Source organism: Oncorhynchus keta, chromosome 4 (assembly GCF_023373465.1).
Source record: "Oncorhynchus keta strain PuntledgeMale-10-30-2019 chromosome 4, Oket_V2, whole genome shotgun sequence".
NCBI classification, from domain to species: domain Eukaryota; kingdom Metazoa; phylum Chordata; class Actinopteri; order Salmoniformes; family Salmonidae; genus Oncorhynchus; species Oncorhynchus keta.
Window position 1 is genome coordinate 20,220,789 of NC_068424.1, and position 8,053 is coordinate 20,228,841.

Genomic DNA, 8,053 nt, shown 5'->3' on the forward strand with positions numbered 1-8,053 from the left:
TTCCATCCTTCTCCATGCACCATCGTCTTTAAAAGGATAATCCAGTTGCAACTAACTTTAGACACAAACACATTCCTACTCGGTGGTGTTGCTACTGGCGTCCCCACAATTCGGTTAGATCACACCCAACCAGAGAAAGATTCACAGACTAGTGCCCATGCAATCTGGTTTATTTTTTTTGCATAGTTTTGTATTATAATACATGGTTGTTTTTACTAAGCTTGATATCCTTAGTTTCAGGTCTAAAATATGAGCGTTTTAGTCATGAAGAGCTGGTTTGTCAACCATCGGCATTGTGTTTTCACAGGCAGGTTCAATGCACCTCTGTGGCATTATAGCCTTAGAGGACGTTAGAAAATATTCGGTGTTGCTGACGTTCTAGCTAGAATGAATACGCTAGTATACTGACGTAGCTACACGCGCACAAACTTTACTAACTTGTTATTATATGGTAGCTAAACATAATGCATGGGTGCATTCACGAATCTATCTACAAGTAGTTAACGTTAACTAAAGTTGGCTATTGTGTAAGGTCAACTAACAAGCTAGCTAGTTGGGTAACGTTATAGTTAGTTGCCAGGGATCAAGATTACACTGACGTTACAGTAGCAGGCAAACTAGTTACAATCACTATTGGCTGATAATATGCATAGCAATTTGGTTATATCTATATTTAGCTATAGCAAAGCTGAGTGGCAAAGTTCTCGTTTCTAGCTAGTTAGCTAACTAACATGCAATACAAGACACGCTAGCAAGTTAGTTTCTTTGCTTTAACTAACACACGAGTTGACATTTAATATTGGTCATTCATTGCAGTGATCATACCAAGCAATAAGCAAATAACGTCAGCTAGTTTTGCTGCCCGCTAGCTATTTAGCGCGTATGAGCGAGACCCAAGCCAACTCGAAGGAAGATTGTGCATTTATGAAATGATAAGTGTAATGTAAACTTACGATGAACTTGCTTCATGGACATCCCAATATGTCTTTGCTGGTGTAGCAAATTCAGTTGGCTAGGTAAACAGACGGCAGCAAGACCCAAGTGATACCTCCCCACCTTTAGTACACAACGCAACAAGCACCCTCGTGACACAAAACTACATACACCCCAATGATCCCATCCAAATCCTTTCCTAGCTGCTTAGCCATTATTTTTACTTCGGCTTACAACCAAATGCACCAAGTAAAATGGCTATAGCTAACGTTAGCTAGATACCCTTTCTGATGGACTACATTGGAGTGCAGTCTCTCTTACATTGAGTGGGTCTGTGCATACTAGGAGTTGCTAAAACTGGATTACCCAATCAGATATGAGCAATTCACACAGTTCAGACCAATCGAAACTCGAACAAACCTGCAGTCAACTAGTGTGAACCATAGAGATTGATAGAGGATTCGTCTTTGTATCTGTGCCTTTGTAGACATTTTTCCAGTACAGGGCACACTGACGTCACGCAAAGCTTAGCGCGACTCTTGGCGGCAGTGGAAAAGCCATCGCCATCTGCGCCTATTCACAACAAACATTTACGTTTTTATTACTTCTAAACAAAATAAAATTTTTAGGATATCGTGCACTTACAATAATGTTTTGTTTCTTGCTTGAACAGTCGCTAAGATTATATTTGGTTGTGATCTTTGCAAAATAACTATTTTGGATGCAGCAGTTGTTAGCTAGAATGATAACGCTCATTGCTATAGGTTGTAGTTAAAGCTATCCAAAGAGCCGTTTTACTGTGTCACATCCGGATCTGTTTCACCTGTCCTTGTGATTGTCACTGCATCTCAGTATAAGGCATTACTGCAGTCCCTGGTTCAAATCCAGGCTGCATCACATCTGGCTGTGATTGGGAGTCCCACAAGTTGGCGCACAATTGGCACAGCCTTTTCCGTGGTTGACTTGGGTAGGCCATCATTGTAAATAATAATTTGTTCTTAACTGACTTGCCGAGTTAAAGGTTAAACATGTTTTTGATTTTTAAACATGTTCCAAGGTCAAATAAATGCGATTCACTGTATATTGCATACATATTGGCTTATAGAGCAAAAAACTATTGTAGATGTCGCAGTAAAAGTATTGTAGGGAATGCTCATTAGAGCCTGTACAATCCATATATGGTGTCATTTCAAGGGGCACTGAATAATATGCAGTGTTGCTGGCATTTTACTCCACTCATTCCATTGGCCACAATGTAAATCCACTGCATATGGATTACATATGGGCTTATTAGAGAAAAATATATGATTTTGTGCCGATGTAAAAGTGGGGTGGGGGAGTACTCAGTAGGGTCTGTAGAATCAATATATGGTGTCATTTAATGGGGCTCTGAATAATACAAAGATTTTCTGGACTTTTACTGTGGTCAAACAGCTTGTTGTGTGTTGTGCCTGGTACAATTATAGAACTGTACAGGAAAAACGATTATTTGTGCTGATGTTTCATTCTTAACTGTTTTCTTTCAGTAATTGAAGTGACTTTATTTAATCAGAATCCAATAAGTTATTTGCGCGGCAGTGTTATGTAATGATAATGCAAGTTGCTCCCTCTCTGGATCTCAACATTATTTTTTATATATATATCCTTTTCTGAGTGACTGAAAATGTATGATGTCGAAAATGTACATGCATTAAGGATTTGGCTCTTGAATCTTTCCTGCAAATAGGCCTACCTATGACAACTTTTTGAAATATTTACCACTTCTCTCTGAATGGACTTCTCCCATTCATCACGATTCAATGTTAACACCATTATTTGGAGTGGTATGCCTGAAACCTCCAAAATTTGCCTCATCTGAAGAAACATATTTGAGTGTATCCTCACTTATTTCTACTTAAACCTCTCCAGTTACACACTGCTCATCTGATTTGGTTGTCATAGAGCTTACGATTTCCTCATCTGATAAACCTCTACCACAACATTTAGTCTCTAAGTGGTAGTATTCCTTCCCAATATCTTATTGTCAGATTTGATTGTGCTGCACCACTGACATTTCCTCATACGAACTATTGGCTACATCAGGATGAAAATCAGAAGCAGGATCTTTATCCTCAAACGTGTGTACATTTAACATATGTGGAAGTCTTCTTTGAGCAGTTGTCATTCTCTCATTTAAACTCTCCACAGGCAATAGGTTTTGAACCCGAGCTTCATTTACATTCTCTGTTTGTACCGTTTTGCTTCATTTCACCCTGTTGGTCACAAGCAATAGAATGTATAAAGGTGTCACAGTCATACAGGTATGACAGTCCCTCATTGTTATTCTTAATAATCACCTGCTGATAATCGGTACACTACACTCTTAGAAAAAAAGGTGCTATCTGGAACCAAAAAGGGTTCTTCGGCTGTCCCCATAGGATAACCCCTTGAATAACCCTTTTTGGTTCCAGGGGAACCCTTTTGGTTCGAGGTAGAAATAACCCTATTGGGTTCCATGTAGAACCCTTTCCCCAGAGGGTTCTACATAGAACCCAAAATAGTTCAACCTGGAACCAAAAAGGGTTCTCCTATGGGGACAGCCAAAGAACCCTTTTGGAACCCTTTTTTCTAAGAGTGCCTTTGGCACTTCCATTAGCACAAGCAAGAGTGCATTAAAGTCGTGGATGGAGTGGTATTTTATTTCACACCAGAGTAAGATTTTTTTAAATAAAGTGTTAAGGTGTTTTGTTTTTTCAACTGATATTCAACACAAAAACAGTAAATTAATATAACATGCAGGATTAAATTAAGGCATTACAAGAAAGACAGTGTAATAACCAGCAGGCTGTTCGAAACAGCCCCCCCTGAAAAATGGAACGTATTTGCTTAGTAGAACCCTAACTGAGTAATTGTGATAACATAACATTCTAAAAGGGTAGCTGTCCATGGTGCTGATATGTCTCACGGTTCAAATGTCAACATAAAGCTTCCTATGGCCTACCTTCTTGATCAAACTCACTTGTTTTGATTTCTAGAGACTACTGAGTAGACTGGATGGTTTTTCCTGTACAGTGCTATAATTGTACCATTTAGTGTCCATGCACCACACTTTATGCTGTTTGACCACAGTAAAAGTCCAGCAACACTCTGTATTATTCAGAGCCCCGTGAAATAGTACCATATATAGATTCTACAGACTCTAGTCCTTCCCACCCCACCTTTCTTAAACATTACATTTCAAAATTGCATCTCTGAACAATAGCACCAGTAAATAAACAAGAATCATGCAATCAAAATTATAATTTATTATTGAAAACATTGATTGTATATTTTTTACCAGTAGGCTATTATGTTCTTGACATTAATTTACTTAAGCTCTTAGCATTTCTCAATGTGCTCCACCTTATAATATTTGTTATCTTATATAAAGTAGTAATTCTCTTTAGTTTAGATTTTTCCCACATGCAGTTATAATATTTTTTCAACATAAATTTAACATTATGCACTATGTGAAGCTGCAAAAAATATTGATTTCGTATCATGCACCTAGCGTTTTACCGTGGACTTTTATTTTTAAGTCAAAATATGAAAACCGGAAGTCTTAATGTGGATAGGATCCAGCTGGTGTTGCTGTCATGACGCTAATATTATCATGTGACAGCATGGGCAGAACCATGACTCCAACAGGGTCACCATAGGGATCAGCCAATGAAGTTGAGCCCTCCTGATGACCCGGTTCCAACTTAATGAAGTTGGAAGTCCCACCCAGTTGACTACATTAAAATGGTGGAAGTCCTCAATGGTGCTGCCAATGCTAAAACAGCCGTTTGGCCACTAGAGGCCTCTATGATTCTCTATAGTGTGGACCACTGAGGTGAGGACAAGCAGTTTCCTTCTTCAGACAAAAAAAATATATGTTTAGAGCGATCCCATTTGTACAATGTAAGAATTTTATAGAAAGACAGGTTTGATAGGTTTTTAGACATTCCTAGGGAAAGTGATGAACTGATGAGTTTGCAGACTATTCACATCAGAAGAAAAGATGGCAGCTGTGATTTCATGCCACTCCGATACAAAATAATTTTCATTGTAGGTTAGGAAAGCATTTTTGCTAACCCTAAACCTTTTTCTAACCTTAGCCTGAGCCTCTTAACCTGCTATGTTAATTCTCCCAACCTGCTGCGTAAAGTCTCCTAACCTGCTGTCATGACGTAGGTTTATGACAGTCATAAATACCTCTTCCCCCCTTTTTCCTCTCTCTACCCTACTGATGTTACATTTGCAAAAACATTGGTTAACATAGAGATTCTGGGAACATGAGAAGGTGGGGGGAAATGAACTATATTCGGGTAATCCGAACAATTGAAGATATGCGGTGGTACTTAATGAATATGATGTCAGTTCGGTTGTCATCTGAGACATTTTCATCAATGATAAGATGACATAAACTCTACAGTGGAAAGTCTACACATCAGAGTCATCGGATTCACATGGAATTGTTGTTCAATTTAAATGTTTGAATATGAAATTATTCGTGATGGGATGAAATGTGATTTTATCTTCTAAAATGAGAGATTTGGGTTTTCATAAGGTTAAGGCTCTGCTCAATCAGTGGCCTTCCCCTGTGAAGGGACATGGGCTATAAAACTTTTCAAACACGCCCTCCTCTTGTGACAATACAGAGGCGGATGCAAGATGCAAGCAACGATGGTTTAATGACTACAGTTTACAACAGCAACAGGACAGACAGACTGTACTCAGACGGAATCCGACCCAGGGACTAGGGCGCATCTTCCAATGATAGCGTGCTGAGAAATCCAGGGAGTGTGTCCGGATGGGTAGGAAGGAGCACAGCAGATAATCCACACAAGGGCGGCGAGAGAAGAGCACAGACACACGACACAACCTCAGGAAGTAACAACGATCTGACAACAAGAAACACTGGTTACAGAACATATAAAGGGAAGATAAGTGGTTCCAGCTGGAGCAGACAATCAGGCCGAGATTGGGAACCACGCCCACACAAACACGGGAGAGAGAGAGAGAGAGAAAGAGAGGCAGTGGATTCATGAACCGTGACAATACCCCCCCCCTAGGAACGCCTCTTGGCGTTCCCAGGCGAATTTACCTGTCGATTGAAATCATCGATAAGGGAGTGATCCAGAATGTCCCTAGCAGGTACCCAACTTCTCTCCTCCGGGCCGTAACCCTCCCAGTCCACCAGGTACTGGAATCCGCGTCCCCTCCTTCTAGAGTCCAAAATACAATTGACAGAAAAGGTGGGTTCCCCATCAACAAGTCGTGGCGGCGGGGGAACCGGGACCGGCGGGTTAATGCGTGCCTGAAACACAGGTTTTATTTTAGACACATGAAAGGTAGGATGAATTCTCCTATACGCCGGAGGAAGCTTGAGCCGGACCGCCACCGGACTAATGATCCTGGTGACTCTGAACGGGCCGATAAATTTGGGGGCAAGTTTGTTCGAAACGGATCGGAGTGGAATGTTCTTAGTAGAAAGCCACACTCTTTGGCCAACGACGTATACCGGAGGCTTCGACCGGTGGCGATCGGCCTTAGCCTTGGTGCGCGCCCCCACCCGGAGAAGAGTCTCACGGGCTCTGCTCCATGCGTGACGGCACCTCTGGATGAAAGCGTGAGCGGAAGGAACAGTGACCTCGGACTCCGTACTGGGAAAGATAGGTGGCTGGTAACCTAAACTACACTCAAACGGAGAGAGACCCGTAGCTGCCACTGGCAATGAATTGTGAGCGTACTCAACCATAGAGAGTTGTTGACTCCAGGAAGAGGGATTCTTAGAAACCAAACATCGCAACACTCTCTCCAAATCTTGGTTGGCCCTCTCCGTTTGACCGTTGCTCTGGGGATGAAACCCTGAAGACAGGCTGACACTCGCTCCCAGTAACCTACAAAACTCTTGCCAAAACTTGGACACAAATTGGGGCCCCCTGTCAGAAACTACGTCCATCGGCAGGCCATGTAAGCGAAGACGTGATCCACGACAGCTACCGCTGTCTCCTTGGCAGATGGTAATTTAGGCAAGGGAATAAAATGAGCCGCCTTCGAGAACCGGTCCACCACGGTCAACACCACCGTCTTGCCCTGGGAGGGCGGGAGGCCGGTAACAAAATCTAGCGCGATGTGGGACCAGGGTCTCGAAGGGACCGACAGCGGTTGGAGTAACCCATCTGGGGGTCGATTAGAAGTCTTCCCAGTGGCACAAACCGAGCAAGCCAAGACAAAACTGTGAATGTCACGAGCCATCAGTGGCCACCAAAAGCGTTGCTTAACCAAAAGCTAGTGCGGCTGACTCCTGGATGACACGCTACGTTGGAGCAATGACCCCACCGAATAACATCGGACCGACACCCCTCCGGCACAAACAACCGATTAGGCGGGCAACCAGGCGGAGGCGTTACCCCTTCTAAGGCCGTTTTGACCCTCGATTCAACCTCCCATGTGAGTGTGGATACCACTAGGGTCCCGGGTAGGATGTACTCGGGAGTGGATGGGCGTTCGGAATGGTCAAAAATGCGAGAAAGGGAATCGGGTTTGACATTCTTGGAACCCGGGCGTACGAGAGAGAGAAGTCAAAACGTCCGAAAAAGAGTGCCCACCGCGCTTGTCTGGAGTTGAGTCGCTTAGCGGTTCTGATATATTCCAAATTCTTGTGATCGGTCCAAACTATAAAAGGTACCCCGAACCCTCTAACCAATGGCGCCACTCCTCCAGTGCTAACTTCACTGCCAACAACTCTCTGTTGCCAATGTCGTAGTTGCGTTCAGGTGATAACCGATGGGAAAGGAACGCACAAGGGTGCATCTTGTCGTCAGAAGAGGAACGTTGGGAAAGTACCGCACCTACCCCCACCTCTGAAGCGTCCACCTCTACTACGAACTGACGCGAGGGATCGGGAGCTATGAGGATGGGAGCCGAAACAAAGCGGCTCTTGAGTTTGGCGAATGCAGCCTCGGCTGTATCGGACCACCTGAACGGCACTCTGGGGAGGTTAAGGCGGTAAGAGGAGCGACTATCTGACTAAAGTTGCGAACGAAACGCCGGTAGAAATTGGCGAATCCCAGAAACCTCTGTAGGGCCTTACGGGAATCTGGGCTTGGCCAAT

The 8,053-nt window shown here is 43.2% G+C and overlaps 1 protein-coding gene across 4 annotated transcripts in view; it reads right to left on the reverse strand.

Moving 5' to 3' along the window:
* Positions 1–1,726, reverse strand: part of LOC118370554 (polypeptide N-acetylgalactosaminyltransferase 11-like) — a 49,918-nt gene extending 48,192 nt beyond the window's left edge. The window contains exon 1 of one of the 4 annotated variants that reach the window (XM_035755630.2): positions 1,579–1,726. The gene's annotated coding sequence lies outside the window, so the exon portion shown is untranslated. Of the gene's footprint in view, positions 1–953; positions 1,268–1,353; positions 1,472–1,578 lie in introns of those variants that run through there. The other 3 variants (XM_035755626.2, XM_035755612.2, XM_035755605.2) reach the window with 3 other exon arrangements.
* Between the last annotated feature and the right edge of the window lie 6,327 nt (positions 1,727–8,053).